At 41.7% G+C, this 16,318-nt stretch overlaps 1 long non-coding RNA gene and 1 pseudogene across 1 annotated transcript; both read left to right on the top strand.

Moving 5' to 3' along the window:
* The first annotated feature begins 2,437 nt into the window (after positions 1 to 2,437).
* Positions 2,438 to 10,084, top strand: LOC148351161 (uncharacterized). The gene is made up of 3 exons (XR_015847101.1): positions 2,438 to 2,486; positions 2,596 to 2,719; positions 9,955 to 10,084. It is a non-coding gene; the product is annotated as an uncharacterized LOC148351161 (long non-coding RNA).
* Positions 10,085 to 15,892: 5,808 nt separating this feature from the next.
* LOC148351160 (U2 spliceosomal RNA) lies at positions 15,893 to 15,982 on the top strand (annotated as a pseudogene).
* The last annotated feature ends 336 nt before the right edge of the window (positions 15,983 to 16,318 follow it).

Here is a 16,318-nt window from a genome sequence, read left to right as displayed (position 1 = left end):
AAATGCGTAACGTTTCACACAACACTTTATTAAGGGATGCGGGGGATCAGGGAGAGAGGAAAAAACAGCGATCTGGTGCTCGCTGAGCAGGTGGAACACAAGGCCCCCGCGTTTGGTGACAGGTGGCGAGGCGGACAGCCGGGGCCGGAGAGCAGAGCGTGATCGTGAATCAGAGCAAGTCGGGTAGCCTGGACAGGAGAACGGAACGTGGTCGGGGATTGGGAGCAAGTCAGGGAACCGGAGACGATCGGGAAGCCAGGGGCAGGGGACCAATAGCAGGAATCAGGAGAAGCAATTAGGCAGAAGACGAGGAAGGCATGCAGGACGCAGGATGCAGAAACAGGTGGGGAATCGAACCAGGAGCCAAAGTCAAAAGTGCTTGCCTTGCATGTGCTGAAGTTCGCTGACAGACTGACAAAAAGTGACCGGAGAGGAAGCACTTAGATAGGGAGATAATTAGGAAGCTGGGGCTGAAGGAGTGAGCGCAGGTGAGGGTAATCAGAGGGCAACTGACAGGATTGTGACAGATCAGTGATGGACGAATCACCAATAACTAAAAAGTTTGACCTACCTCTCATTTAATCAACATTTTGTTGTGACAAAATACTCAACAGAATACGTCACATCATACATCACAAAATAGACAACGAAATTCACGACTAATTAGATGACCATTTCACACATAAATGACAAAATAAATTACAGAAATGCTTAAATAACTGAATAAATTGCAATTATATCATTTGTAGGGTGTGCTAAAAATGTATTCACGGTTTGGTGTTAAATAGCTGATGTTTATTCTGATATTGAAACAATGCAAATTAAAATTCACAGGATGGCAGTTATTTTCAGTGTTTCTTGTTTTACTACTAAATTATTCTATAGGCCAATCATGTTGCTGTTCTTTGATCACCACACCCTTTAGAGTAGATCGTTTTCTTGTAACCTTGGAGATTAAATAAAAAGAGGGGGCTCGAAAGAGGCCTTCCGGAAGGGATGGAATTATCTCATCTTAAAACTCCTTTCCCGGCCCTCATTTCGAATTCAAAATCTATTGATTTCTTCTCGCCTTATTTTGAGTCTACTTAAGTTAAAACTTAACCATAGCCAATATACTTAATTTTTGATTTGGTCTTTGGAGCACGAATGATGGATAATGGGCTTGCCGAAAAAAGTATATGAAAATCTTATGGAATTGTGAAAATAAAGCTGAAATGCAAAGACGTGTTGGGGTATCTGTGTATAGAAGTATTTGCACTTCAGCTATATTTTGTTTCAGGAAAATCTCGTCTACTCTTGACTTTAAGATCCAAGAAGGAATCTGCACAATCAAGAGCGTTCTCCATTCAGGCCCTGTTGCTGTGGAATGCTATGCCTCCTGAGATAAGTTGTGATGATTGATGCCAACCTCATACTTTCCTTACCTGTCTGGTTGGTGGCCAGGGTGAAGAACGACGCGGGATGAGTCAGGGGACCAGCACCTGGACCTGAAACTTGTCATCATCTATACTATATCGACCAGCCGGCTGAGATGGGAAGCTGCGTTGTTGCTGTCATGGACTTCTTGAGCAATTTTATATATTACCTGTTATTTATTCTCATCTCATCTCACTGGCCACACCGCTTATCCTCAGTAGGGCCGCGGGGGTGCTGGAGGCCATTCCAGCAATCATCGGGCAGTGGGCAGGGGACACCCCGAACTGGTTGCCAGCCAATCGCAGGGCTTTGTTATTTATTGATGGGGCATTATCACTTGTGTTGCCCCTTCTCAAGGTTTCTTATTTTCCCCATGCTGAGGTTTTTGAGTTTTTCCTTGCCCCCATGCCGGTTTCAAATGAGGAGATGGTGTAATTGTGGACAGTGCAGTCCTTTTAGAAATTTTGAGATTGAGGGCTCTTCAATTACATTTTTTTTTTTTGGTTTGAACAATTTTATTGACACTACTAACAGCAAATAAACAATGTGAGGTTTGAACAATTTTTCTTGACAATCTTAACAGCAATTAAGCATATTCACATTTTCGTTATTCACAATTGCGTTATGACTTGACTTGATTAGAACAATGTTTTTGATAGGAACATAAGCCCAGTATCCACCAATAAAAAAGATTTATTGGCTATTTAAGCTCATGGTCTGTATACATTTTTGTGACATTTATTGTTTTTGTGTTTATATGGCATATATTTGTAGGTATTTATTTATTCATTATCCTACATATGGCACGATTGGTTCTCCATCTACATGGGTGTGTGAGTGTTTGTTTGTCCAAATTATGAGCAAGATGATACAAAACTTTCCCGGCCCTCTTAGCAAATGACAATGAGAGGTGAAAAAAAGGGAGGAGTTATAACAGCAGATTAAAAGACAAGAATAGAGAAGCATGTGTCGGGTGGCATGAGTCTGAAAGATAAAGTATGGAAGAAGTCACTTAGTGGAAACCTACTTTAAAAGGTGTCTGGAGAAAGGATTCAGACTGCAGCGCATAAGTAAGTATTAGAAGCAGTCAAGAGAGGATTTGAAGAGCTATAATTGTACGTAATGTAGTAAAGCAGAGCGATGAGATATAAAGCAGTATCTTCACATTTGTATGGCAAGTGATGAACGTGGCACGGATCCATGACAAACAAAAGCTGAAGTTCTTCTGGGAGCGGAGGATCAACCAACACTTAGAACAGATGATCCAAGAGGAAAGCCGCCGGAAGAGCAGCGCTCTCACAAGGTCAATGCCGCATGTTTTTTTTTTTTACATTTCCCCATGCAAAAACACTTCCATTACGTTTTGTAACAAAGGATCAGTAATGATTAGATTACATTGTAAAATGATGTCAACCATAATGCTTTGATTAAAGGGACCTTGTACACTATTTGGTACCACCTGGTGGCAAAAAGAAAAACAATATTGATTTGAGTAATAAGCAAAAATACACCATATGACGGTGAGCTTTTTTAAATACTCGTCGGTCAAGAAATTTGTATTTGTTTGACATACCACAAGGCTCACCTATAGGTAGTGTTAGTTTGTTAAAAATTGTCACTGATTATGTAATCATAATTGCAAGAGTTTACGAGCTATATTGGTTTTATTATTTAACTCATTCAGTGCCATAACGTTTAAATATGTTTTCAGAAGCATGGTACCTGACTGCCAAGATGTAAAAATGTGTCTTGTTCAAGCTCTCCTAAAGTCTTTGCACAGCCCTTCTTTAGGTATCAAGACTCTGGGTATAATTCCAGAAGGATAAATCACCACTATAAAGTAGGAGTGGCTTTGATCATATCTTTGTAAACACACTTAGTACCTAGTTTATTTCCTGCATCCACCGCCGTGTGTAGGCGCTGGCCCATATGTCGAGTACGCACACTGTGGTGAGACAAAAAAATATATAAGTAAAAACTGTTAACGGTTCAAAGCTTTTTTTTTTAAAAGATGACAAAGGGCATTCGTAATTGTTGGAACAGAAGTTCGTGATCGCTGTGTCGACCTGATTTATGTGATACCTTCACCGGAAACATCGGGGGCTGAAAAATTATTGAAAAGTGAACTAAAATGTTAAAAAGGGGTCTATTTCTGATTAGTTTCATGCTATCTTCATTGAAAAAAAAAGAAATTTCTATGCAACGACAAACTTTTCAACAGTAGTGGAATATTTATAAATACATATTTTCAAAAAATATACAAAAATATTTTGGCAAAGTGACACTTTTTTCAGATTTTCACAAGTTTGTTCTGGGGGGAAAAAGAAGAAGAAGAAAAACTCAGCTTCATTCAAGCTTCACAGCCCGGATTCGTTTTTCTCAATTGTGTAAGTGATGTTTACAGTTTGTCTGTCAGCACATAGTAGCCTGGGAATGTTGATTAGGGGCGCACGGCGATACATTTGAATCCCCCAGATCAGTGTGACTATCCGAGGACAGATGAGTAGAATGATAAAGATTAAGTGAGACGTTTTGTTGCGTGATGACAGATCGTGACACCACAACACGGATCCAGAGACTGGTACACACTGCCCAGTTTTTTACAACTTAATCATGCCTGACAGCACCGACCTCAGATCAAGTTGCAGTAGATGCCTGCACGATTACTCTAAGCCCAAACCAAGAGGTACAGTATCGGAGTAAAACAAGAACGAAAGTGGATTACACCAAGAGATTCTCAACTCTTCTTACACTACTTAGAAATGAATGAAATTAATTTGACTCCATACCTTGGACTGATCGAAAATTGAAAATGAAAGGAGCTGCTAGCGCTAGTTGCTAATAATCTTGTAGCAGCCAGAGACCCCTAAATCAGGGGTATCCAAACTTTTCAGAGAGCGTTCCCGATTTGGTTGGCTGAAAATGTGTGAGGGCCGACTATTCAGCCTGGCATTCTTTGAACAGTCTTTAAAAAAAAAATCACCTTTTGTGAAAGGTTTGCAGTGCTTGCGAATAAGCGTCGCGACCTTGTAGTTCGCCTTAGTAGCAGTTTCATTTGACTCGCAGGGTCTCGTGAAGAAGCGCTCAGGTGTCGTTAAAACAGCTTGCAGTTGCTTCACCTTTTCCCAGCGTTTGTTTTGTTTTTTGATATTCCATGAAAACAGCCACAATCTCTTGGCAAATTAAACAGATGCAGTTGTTTTGGATATCAATGAAAAAAATACTCTAATTTCCACTTGTCCTGGAAGTGGTGGTCCTCACAGTAAAAGTTCCTTTTGTTATTGACAGCCGCCATGTCGGAAATGGGGTGAGCTAAAATTTTCACAGAAAGCCAAGAGCAATATGTCCAAAGGGCTTCTGCCATCTGATGAAATGGTAATATTTTTTGTGTGTGTGTGTATATACAAAATTATTTTATCCAGTCGTCAAATTGTACAGTGTCCCTTTAAGCGAAGCTAGTTTCTGATGTTATGGTAGTCAGAGAGGACGACCCTGATGCTCTCACCAATAATAATATTTTTATGACTAATTATTTAAATTAATTTTCAATTTTCCAGCCACGGGTTTTGACTTGAACAGATGTGTAGTAAGGGGTGTATTTTTAAAGTAAAACCTGAAACATTTTGTTAGTTTTTTTGATTCATGGGAAAGCCAAAAGAAAGCAGACAGAAAATCAGAGAAAGCTTTATGGGGCCCCACACAATGCTGATTTTTGGGAGCCATTTCCAAATGCTTAAAAGGTCCCAAGTCGATCTTTTCAGACAATTACATGCAAGTAAAATGACCAGTGGAACGTGCAGCCATCGCACTGCTCAGGAAAGAGGTGGTGTTTTGTGTCCCAGAAATTACCAGGATTTGGTCCAAAATGTGAAAATTAACCATAGGACAAGTGAGTAAATTCATATGCAATGATAAGAACTAAAAAGTTAAATGTAAAAATGAACAAACAAGATTAATAATACAATTGATTACATTAAAAATAAATAAATACAGTTCAAAGAAAAGGGAATAAAATAGAATAAAAATAAAATGCTACACATACTACATAGATACTACATACATACACAAGTGCGTACAAATACAAAATTACATAAATACACTTCTGGTTTCAACTGTATCAAGGTTTGCCGCAGCCTTTCATCGTGCTGGTGGGCCGCCAGCCTATCGTGAACCACCCTTCAAACTAAAACTGCCTTAAAAAGTCCAAAAAATAACAACCCACCAATGTCTGCCAGCCAAGAAATATTAATTGAGTCAATATAGTGGAATAATTTGTCTTAGAATGCTGTTAAAAAATAGACACGAAAACTGTGAAAATAACAGGAAATACAGATCTCTGCCCTCCATCTTGTATGACCCTCCCTGGTTGCACAATCATTTCTGGTTGCAGATATTTTTCAACGGAAGTTCATAGAGAGTTGTCGGAACTCAACAACATCAACAAGATGATGATTCAGACATAGTTTCAAATACTTATATCAAACCCTACAGGTTGTATGTGGCTCGTGGGCTTTAGTTTGCCCAACTCCTGCTCCAACCCATAGCCCTGCCATGTCCAAAGTCCGGTCGTGGGGCCAGATGCGGCCTGTGATCAAGTTTTTACTGGCCCACGGCCTCAGTCATAAAATTAATGTTGACCACAGTATAAAATAAATTTCTACCATAGAAAATTCAGCATTTCACAAGATGATGGCAGTAGCCCTTTGGCCACTTTGGCCTGATACAAAAATACTTAAGAATTTTTCAGATTCAGATCTACTTTATTGTCATTCTAGTACACGTGTATGCAGAACGAAATGTCGATACATCTGACCCGCACAGTTTCCTTGAATGTACAGATATAAATAAAATGTTGTATTGAGTTGGAGTATCGAGTACTAATAATATACTAAATAATTATGGCTATGTACTGTATAGTATTTTACAGTAGTGCAAAGAGTGCAAGAGGAGCAGCTAACCAGATGTGCAAAATGAGCAGTCAGGTAAACAAGTCAGGTAAACAGTAACAATAACACTGTAGTACAATAGTGCGGAGGAGAACAGATGTGCAAGGGGTGGCTAGCTATAAAGAACTGCCAGTAGTGAAAAAAAAGTCACGGCACCAATGCAACCGCGGTCTACTTGTCTCACCAAAGATCCACATTCACGCTGGACTGGATGATGAGGTTTTTATTACAGTTACTGCAAATGAATGAGTCACAACATTAGCTTTTCTGCTGGCTTTGATCTCTTTGATCAGTAGCAGTTCCCTCTGAAAACTGCCAACAAACCCCGCCTCCCGGTCACATGTCAAAAGCCAGAACCAAACTCTACCCCATACCAGCAGGTGGCACTGTTGGACTCATCCTTGGAGGACACTTACCAAAAACTATACACATATTTTAGCAGGAATTTCAATAAAACAAAAGTTATTAGTACACCCGTTACATACACCCCCCTAAAAACCAACAGATGTACAGATTAGCAGCAGTTTAGATTTACTATGTGTTTGATTGACCATTTAACAGTCTAATGGCCAGGGGGACAAGACTATTGTGGAACCTGGTGGTCCTGCACCGCGCACTGCAGTACCTCTTCCCAGAGGCTAGCAGAGTGAACAGTCCATGATGGGGGTGAGAGGGGTCCCTGATAATGTTCTTGGCTTGGGATAGGCAGCGCTTCTGGCCAATGTCCTGAATGGAGGGGAGAGAAGTCCCGATGATTTTCTCTGCTGTCCTCATCACCCTCCTCACACTACCCCAGTCGGAAGCGCTGCAGCCTCCACACCACACAGAGATACAGCTGGTCAGGATACTCTCTATGGTGCCCCTGTAAAATGTGATGAGGGAGGGTGGGGGCAGGTGGGCTCTCCTCATCCTCCGCAGGAAGTACAGGCGCTGCTGTGCCCTCTTCGCCAGTGATGCAGTGTTCACGGACCAGGTGAGTTTGTTTGTGATGTGCACCCCTAGGAACTTGATGCTGCTGACAACCTCCACAGCCTTGTTGTTGATGAAAAGTGGTGCATGGTTGGGCTGGTTTTTCCTGAAGTCGATAATGATCTCTTTAGTTTTGTCAACATTCAGGACCAGGCTGTTGTCCCTGCACCAGCCCACCAACTGCTCCACCTCCTATCTGTAGGCCAGGTCATTGTCGTCCCTGATGAGGCCCACCACTGTTGTGTCGTCCGCAAACTTCACGATGTGGTTTGTGGCTGACCTGGGGACGCAGTCGTGTATCATCAGGGTGAACAGCAAGGGGCTCAGGACACAGCCTTGGGGGGGAGCCCGTGCTGAGGGTGATGACATCGGAGATGTTCTGACCAATCCGCACTGACTGGGGTCTGTCAGTGGAAATTCTCATAAATACTACAAAACTATTACTATGGAAATACTACAAAAATACCACTAGGGTAATACTATAATACAAAAAACCTACCACAGAAATATTATTAAAAAAATATATTTAAAAAATACTACTACTGAAATATTATGACAGAAGTACTACAAAAAGACAACTACCGGAATACTACATAAATCCTACAGAAATACTACAAAAATACTACAATGGAAATACTACAGAAATACTGCAGCAGAAATACTACAAAAATATTGTATTTCAGCAGAATCCCTTTGGCTACCTTGCCCTTGACTTTCTGTAAGAATTTTAGCCTCTTCTTTTTTTGACATGACGACTGTAAACAAAAAAGGAAAAGAAAGTCAACTGTCCTATCGGAGTATTTTATTTACCGAAAATCGAATTTTGCCAAGAGACTGTGGCTGTTTTAAAAGAATACCATATCAAGAGGTACTGCCAGACAAAACAAGCCGATACGAAAAGCTAACTGGAGACAAACGCGGTGTAAAGGTGAAGCAACTGGAAGCTGTTTTAAATGCACAGAAGCACCCTTTTTACAAGACCCTGCAAGACAAATGAGAATGCTACAAAGGCGAGCTACGAGGTTGCGATGCTGATCGCCAAGCACTACATACCTTTCACGGAGGGCTAATTTAAAAAGAACTGTTTAAAGAATGCCAGGCTGAATAGCCAGCTTACCTAATCATCTGGTGTGGGCAGTGCACACCATTGGACATGCTCTGCCCACCCAAAGAAAACTGGCTATAGTGGTGAGAGCAGTCTGAAAAAATTATCAAGACAAACAATAGTAGAAAAAATAAAGAATAAAAAAGGAAAAAAAGAGAAAAAGAAGAAAAAATAATAATATCAAGACCAGAACAGAGACAGGACCCACTTGCATACCTTTCTCTCAGTTTTGTCAGGAAGAAGGGAAAGGATTGCACACATGATCCGGTGATCGCTGGTCACGGCGCGCAGGTTGCTCTGAACGCGGAAGTGGTACTTCCGTGGCGAGCGATGGTGGTGTCGGGAGTGGGAAAAAACAGGTCAGGAGAGCAAAAAACGTTGTCGAGATCAGAAAATGGTTCGAAGCCGGGAAACAGACGGGAGCCAAAACAAGAGTGAGTCAGGGTCGAAAAGCTTGCCTAGCGTAAACTGAGGTTCACAGCCAGACTAACAACAGGTGACAGAAAGACAGGGGTTTAAATATTGACAGGGAGCCAATCTGAGTCTGAGGCAGTTGGCGCCAAAGGAGCGGGCACAGGTGCCTCGCATCAGTAATTATGACAAATAAAGCAATAAAAATGAAGTAAAAACTAAATATTAACAAAAGAATAAAAGAAAAAAACTGGAAAAAAGAAAAATAAAACAATCTGGAAAAAATTGAAGAAAGGAAAAAGCAAGAAAACAAGAAATATAGGGACAAAAAAAACAAAAGGAGATAAAAATAAAACATAAAAGAAAAAATGAGAAAAAAATGAAGAAAAAACATGTTCATATTCTGCACAGAATAAATACATAAATAATGTTTTTCAAAAGTCTGTTAGCCTACTAAATTATAATGGCATTTATGTTTTCACTCTGCCGTGACCTTTTAAACTTGTTTTTTATACTAAGCAACTTTAATCTGGAATCCCTACATGATTCAACAAAATGTCTATAAAAAGTAGTGACTTTCCAGTACAACAACAAATAAACTGGAAAAAATAGAAGAATAAACTGTACGCTAGTTGTGAAACACATCCCTGGAAAACACTGAAAACAGTGCTGTGCAAAAAGAAAGTTTGGGGTAACAATAGTTGTTCCACCAAATACTGTACCGGTAGTTAAAATACAAAAAAAAATGTGCAAGAAGGAGTTTTGAATGCAATATTAATGTTCATTCACGTGTTTCTTTTTCTCATTCCTGTGAACAATTTTAGACGATGCAATTTAATATGAAAATATAAAACATAACGTTTTATGCAAGTGTACAACCTATACCCATCTTTGTAACTTTTTTCAAACAGCTAACATGGAAATGTGTATAAAACATTTCATTTGTTTTTACCGTAGGGAACAATTGAGGAAAAGGCATGACATTTAAAGTTAAAGAATCTAGGTGATTTTGGGAGGATTTATAACACACAGTGGTCATTTTGACCCAAAGAATACAGGAGGCTTAAGTATATGTGTGTTAACCAGGTTCTTTTTCGCTACCTGCAGGCTCAGGGGGCAGTGGTTGGTCAAGTTGGATCAAAGGAACGAGCAGCAACAAGGATTTTTCGAGGAGAGATTCCGGCGCTCACAAAAGGCCCGCCAGTGGCTCACAGCTCTGGATTCTTCTTTTATATGATGCCGAAAGACCCAAATGCAAAAGAAACATTATTTGTGGCCCAAATGGTTTTTGAATCAATATACTTTTAACTTAAATTCGATGGACAATTATGACAAAGTCAAAATAAAACATTTTTGAGTCGGTACCTTGCTAGTATTGGTACTTTTAGTCACTAATCTGTCCACCCACCCATCCAATACCTTCGCGGGGGCAGCAGCCTCAAAAGGAAGGCCCAGACCTCCCTATACCCAGCCATTTCTTCCAGCTAACACGACGGGATCCTGAGGCATTCCAGGGCCAGCCTAGAGACATAGTCTCTCCAGCGTGTCCTGGGTCGTCCCCAAAGCCTCCTGCCGCTGGGGGACATGGTGCACCATAGAACACCTCCTGAGGGAAGCTTCCGGGAGGCATCTTTATCAGCCACCTCAACTGGCTCCTCTCAATGTGGAGGAACAGTGGCTTTACACAGAGTCCCTCCCGGATGACTGAGCTTCTTACCTTAGAGAGAAAGTCTTGTTAAGGGCCCAGTCACACAGCAGTTTGCGGCTGAATCATGGCCAGAAATTTCTGCCTGTGAGGCGGACGCTATTGGACGCTTTGAGATCGCCATACAGACGAGATACAGCAGTGCTTAACACGCGGTCGGAAATTCGCGCGCGGGTGGCAGCGTGAAAATGTTTTGCGCTGCTCAATTCTTTAGAGCGCGGGTACACAGCCTTTCACGTGCGTATCGAGGCTGAACCACGGTCAGAAATCTCTGGCCGTGAAGCAGACGCTGTTGGGCGCTGTTGGATGCTTTGAGACCGCCATATAGACGAGATACAGCAGTGCTTTACTCGCGGTCGGAAATTCACACGCGGTTGGCAGCACGAAAAAGTTTTGCGCTGCTCAATACTTTAGAGCACGGGTACACAGCCTTTCACGGACGTATCGAGGCTGAATCATGGCCAGAAATTTCTGGCCGCGAAGCAGACGCTGTTGGGCGCTGTTGGACGCTTTGAGACCGCCATATAGACGAGATACAGCAGTGCTTTACTTGCGGTCGGAAATTCACACGCGGATGGCCGCGCGAAAAAGTTTTGAGCTGCTCAAAACTTTGAGCACGTGTTAACCGCGGGCGGCACACGAGGTAATGACGCGGAAATGACGCGGAACGACGTTCTCTGGCCGCGGCCAGGGCGTGGTTACACATGGTTAGGACGGGAAATTTCAGCGGGTAATCGTGGGTGGAGCATGGTTATAGCATGTTCTGCGCCTGTATCGCGGTGTTATTACGTGAAATTAGCGTGTTACGCGTGTGACGTTTAAACGCCTTTCTCCGCGTATATACAGCGCGATTTGCCGAGCACACGTCAGTTGTGCTCGAGACGTCAAGGGGTGGACATGGATCTCCGTCACCGTAGTGACCTCGTCTTAATCCATTTTTATTTCTTGACATTTATTTTCATTTCATAACAAGATAATAAAATAAAAATGAAAAACTATTACAATAATAACATATTGGCTTCTTCGGTGCCATAGCTTGAAATCTTGATCTTCACGGGACTGTGTCTTGAGCGGTTATGATTTCCACAGCGCGGTGTTATGCCGAGAAATGCATCCCTGCCGAGATTTGCATCCCCTCGCTACTACAACCACTTTTACCTCGTTTTATCTCACTTTTATATCACTTTTAGGGAAAGTAATGGCGAACATATAACCAAAACCACTTCGTCTTGCATTTGTTGGGAATGTAATACAACTTAAACCATTCCGTCTTTGTTTTTGTTGTGAACGTAATCGAACGGTGATGCACACCGTATATAAAATCCTCCCCCCCTCGCGTGAACGCGCATTCTGCTGCGCTTCCAACAAAAGCGATCTTAGTCTATATAAAACGCTTATTAAAACAATAAAGCGAGCTAATTATAACAATTGGGAGATCCTAGTCTATATAATGCGTTTATTTAAACAATAAAGTGCGATCGTATTCTACAAAATGCGTTTGTTAACGCGGATGAAAAAGTCACCAACGTCAATGCACGTTTCCAAAAAAAGCGATCGCAGCCGAATGCGTGTTCAAGCGAGGGGGGTGGGGGGCGTGGGGGGGGTTGCGTTTGAGTCGGAATAGGCACAACACCGGCTCGGGAGCTTTTATACCCGTGGTCCGCACGAGAAAATGACGCGGAAATGACGCGATGAGGAAGCGGAACAGTCGCCTGCGTCTGTTTTGCGGGCATACCACCGATGAACAGCGGGTTGGCCAATTTTGCGCATTTTTCATCGCGGGCAACCACGGGAAAAAAAAAAAAAAAACGCAAAATTTTAGCCGTGATTCAGCCGCAAACGGCTGTGTGACCGGCCCCTTAGGGAGAGCCGAGCCACCTGGCGGAGGAAACTCATTTCAGCCACTTGTATTCAGGATGGAGTTATTTCAGTAATAGTTCATGACCATAGGAGAGGGTAGGAACATAAATAAACCGGTAAATCTAGAGAGCTTTACCTTTCGGCTCAGCTCCCTTTTAACCAGGACGGACCGGTACAGGGTCCGCATGTCGGCAGGCGCTGTATTGACCCGTCTGTCAATCTCCAGCTCCATCCTAACCTCACTCGTGAACAAGACCCCAAGATACTTGGGTCAGGATCTCAACCCCAACCCGGAAGGAGCATGCCACCCTTTTCCGGCTGAGTACCTTGGTCTCTGACATGAGGGTGCTGATCTTCATCCTGGCCGCTTCACGCTCAGCTGCGAATCGCTCCAGTGAGAGCTGAAGATCATGGCCTGAGGAAGCAGACAGCACACACTAATCTGCAAAAAGCAGAGATGCAATGCTGAGACCCCCAAACCAGACCCTTTCCTCAATAATTTTTCATTTTTTAAAACTTGTTTACGTTTGCAGGATGTCTGAATTCAGAGTTTAACAAATAATTTAGAGCAAAAAAAGTATGTTATGGCATTATGCATTTAAAAGCTTTTTCTTTGGATGTAAGTCAAAATTTGCAAAACACCATTGCACTGCTCCTTCCAACATACATTTTTTGCGGGCTACATTACGTCCAGTATACCTACTCATGACTGGAACCTAACAATGAAGGAATTTCTACAAAAAATTCTTCTAAATCATTAAGTGGCACAAGCGTGAAATAACATTTGAATGTCATCTGTTTTTGGTTGCTCGGAATATAAAAAGACATTTTTTTGGTCAATAAAAAAACATAACAAACAACAATGAAAAATCCGTAAGACCGTATGCTCAGCTAAAGCAGTGAATTAAATATTTTATTTGCATGTTTAGCGACGGAACATTTTTTTTTTTATACGGTGCCTTGCGAAACTATTTGCCCCCCTTGAACTTTGAACTGTGACCTTTTGCCACATTTTAGACTTCAAACAAAGATATAAAACTGTAATTCTTTGGGACACAATCATGAAGTGTAATACACTTTATTGGATATTTTAAACCTTTTTAACAAATAAAAAATGAAAAAGTGGGTGTGCAAAATTAGTTAATACTTTGTAGGGCCACCTTTTGCTGCGATTACAGCTGCAAGTCGCTTGGGGTATGTCTCTATCAGTTTTGCAGATCAAGAAACTGATATTTTTGTCTATTCCTCCTTGCAAAACAGCTCGAGCTCAGTGAGGTTGGATGGAAAGCGTTTGTGAACAGCAGTTTTCAGTTCTTTCCACAAATTCTCAATTGGATTGAGGTCTGGACTTTGACTTGGCCATTCTAACACCTTGATGTTTTTTAGTGAACCATTCCATTGTAGCTTTTGCTTTATGTTTTGGATCATTGTTTTGTTGGAAGACAAATCTCCGTCCCAGTCTCAGGTCTTTTGCAGACTCCATCAGGTTTTCTTCCAAAATGCTCCTGTATTTGGCTCCATCCATCTTCCCATCAATTTTAACCATCTTCCCCGTCCCTACTGAAGAAAAGCAGGCCCAAACCATGATGCTGCCACCACCTTGTTTGACTGTGAGGATGATGTGTTGAGGGTGATGAGTTGTGCTGCTTTTACGCCGAACATAACGTCTTGCATTGTTGCCAAAAAGTTCGATTTTGGTCTCATCTGACCAGAGCACCTTCTTCCACATGTTTGGTGTGTCTCCTAGGTGTCTTGTGGCATACTTTAAACAACACTTTTAATGGATATTTTTAAGAAATGGCTTCCTTCTTTCCACTCTTCCATAAAGGCCAGATTTGTACAGTATATGACTGATTGTTGTCCTATGGGCAGATTCTCCCACCTCAGCTGTAGACCTCTGCAGTTCATCTAGAGTGAACCTATTGGCTGCATCTCTGATCAGTTTTCTCCTTGTATGAGCTGAAAGTTTAGGGGGACTGCCCGATCTTGGTAGATTTGCAGTGGTCTGATACTCCTTCCATTTCTGCTTGCAAAGTGCTCCTTGGGATGTTTAAAGCTTGGGAAATCTGTTTGTGTTCAAATGCAGCTTTAAACGTCTCCACAACAATATCTTGGACCTGCTTGGTGTGTTCCTTGTTCTTCATGAGGCTCTCTGGGCTTTAAAAAGACCTCTGAGACTATCACAGTGCAGGTGCATTTATACAGAGACTTAATTACAAAATTCAATTTATCATCGTTAGTCATTTAGATCAGCATTGAATCATTCAGAGATCCTCACTTAACTTCTGGACAGTTTTCTGCACTAAAAGTAAAGGGGCTGAATAATTTTGCACATCCACTTTTTTTTGTTTTTTATTTGTTAATTTTTTTTGAAATATCCAATAAAATGTGTTCCACCTCATGATCGTGTCCCACTTTTTGTTGATGCATCACAAGAAATTACAGTTTTATATCTTGATGTTTGAAGTCTGAAATGTGGCAAAAGGTCAAAAAGTTCTAGGGGGCCAAATAGTTTCGCAAGCCACTGCAGGCGTGAAAGAACAGTCAAATTGATGAAAAACTGTTGGTACACAGCACTGCAACTTTACACTGAATGAGTTATTCTACCTAGCTACATACCTACCAACCTACCTACCTATTAACTTTCTGATCAGTATAATAATAATATAATAATTTCCTTGTATTGTCATTCTGTGTAACAATGTACACAGAACGAAATGTCGATTGCACCTGACCCGTTGTAGCGAGCCGATGCAGCCGCAGCCAACAGAGGGCGCCGCCGACCACTTTTTAAGTCTTAGGAATGACTCGGCCGGGGCGCGAACCACCTACCTCCCAGTCTCAAAGCGGGCGCCTTACCATCTAGGCTACTGAGCTGGTATTTCAATTACAACGCGAACATGAGCCTTGAAAATGGTCTATTACAATATCCAATGTCTGGTCAGATCACATTTGTGGGGAAAAATTTCTGTAGTAATGCAATGTAAATATTGTAATTCAGAGTTAAGAGAGATATTTATATTTTGAAATACAGCACTGTAATATACATGCAGCCTTCGTCACCAAAATGAAACACTGGTACCTGCGGTAAAACGTCCACAAGAGAGCAGTATTGCATCAATTCGGACATTAATATTGGAGCACTCTGGTCAAGCCAATCAAGGTTGGCCTTTTTCCAGCTTATTTGGCAGGAAACCCAAATCAATGAATGTTATTTAAAGTCCCGACAACCCATTTATTTATTTCAACTTTTCTTTCCTCTTTTGGTTCCTACATGCTAGAAGCATCCTAATTACGCACTTCGTCATACAATTGACAGAGACACGCATCGACACACGTCCCCAATGACCTGCTATATAAGGTCCTCAAATAGCACATTATTGTTATGCAGTACAACCAGTCATCCACTGCAATGTAATCCTACTTTCCAGCAGCACTTCAATTGCAAACATTCGTATGCTAGGTCCTTAGCTTGGCCTCTTTGATTTTTGCATTTCGGAGATGGAATATGAGCTTGCTCTGTCCACTCCACGCATCGGCCCGGTATTGCAGTACCTTCGGGAACGGTGCATTCGCAATGATCGCAGCAAGGCTTTAGGGCTAGGACCTTAGCTTGGCCTTTTGGCTGAGAGTAAGTGTCCCGGCTCCTAGGCTTTGTAGCGTATTATGAACTGACCGATAACGGATAATGGATAATGAATAACGAAGATAGATCAATAACCCTTAAAAACCCCAAAACCCCCACGCAGCAAGGCTTTAGGGCTAGGACCTTAGCTTGGCCTTTTGGCTGAAGTGTCCCGGCTCCTAGGCTTTGTAGCGTATTATGAACTGACCGATAACGGATAATGGATAATGAATAACGAAGATAGAACAATAACCCTTAACCCCCCCCCTAAAAAAAGAAAA

Source organism: Urocampus carinirostris, chromosome 16 (assembly GCF_059441175.1).
Source record: "Urocampus carinirostris isolate Australia breed hairy pipefish chromosome 16, RoL_Ucar_1.0, whole genome shotgun sequence".
Classification (NCBI taxonomy): domain Eukaryota; kingdom Metazoa; phylum Chordata; class Actinopteri; order Syngnathiformes; family Syngnathidae; genus Urocampus; species Urocampus carinirostris.
The sequence above is the reverse complement of the archived record's forward strand: the minus strand, read 5'-3'. Positions and strand labels throughout refer to the sequence as shown.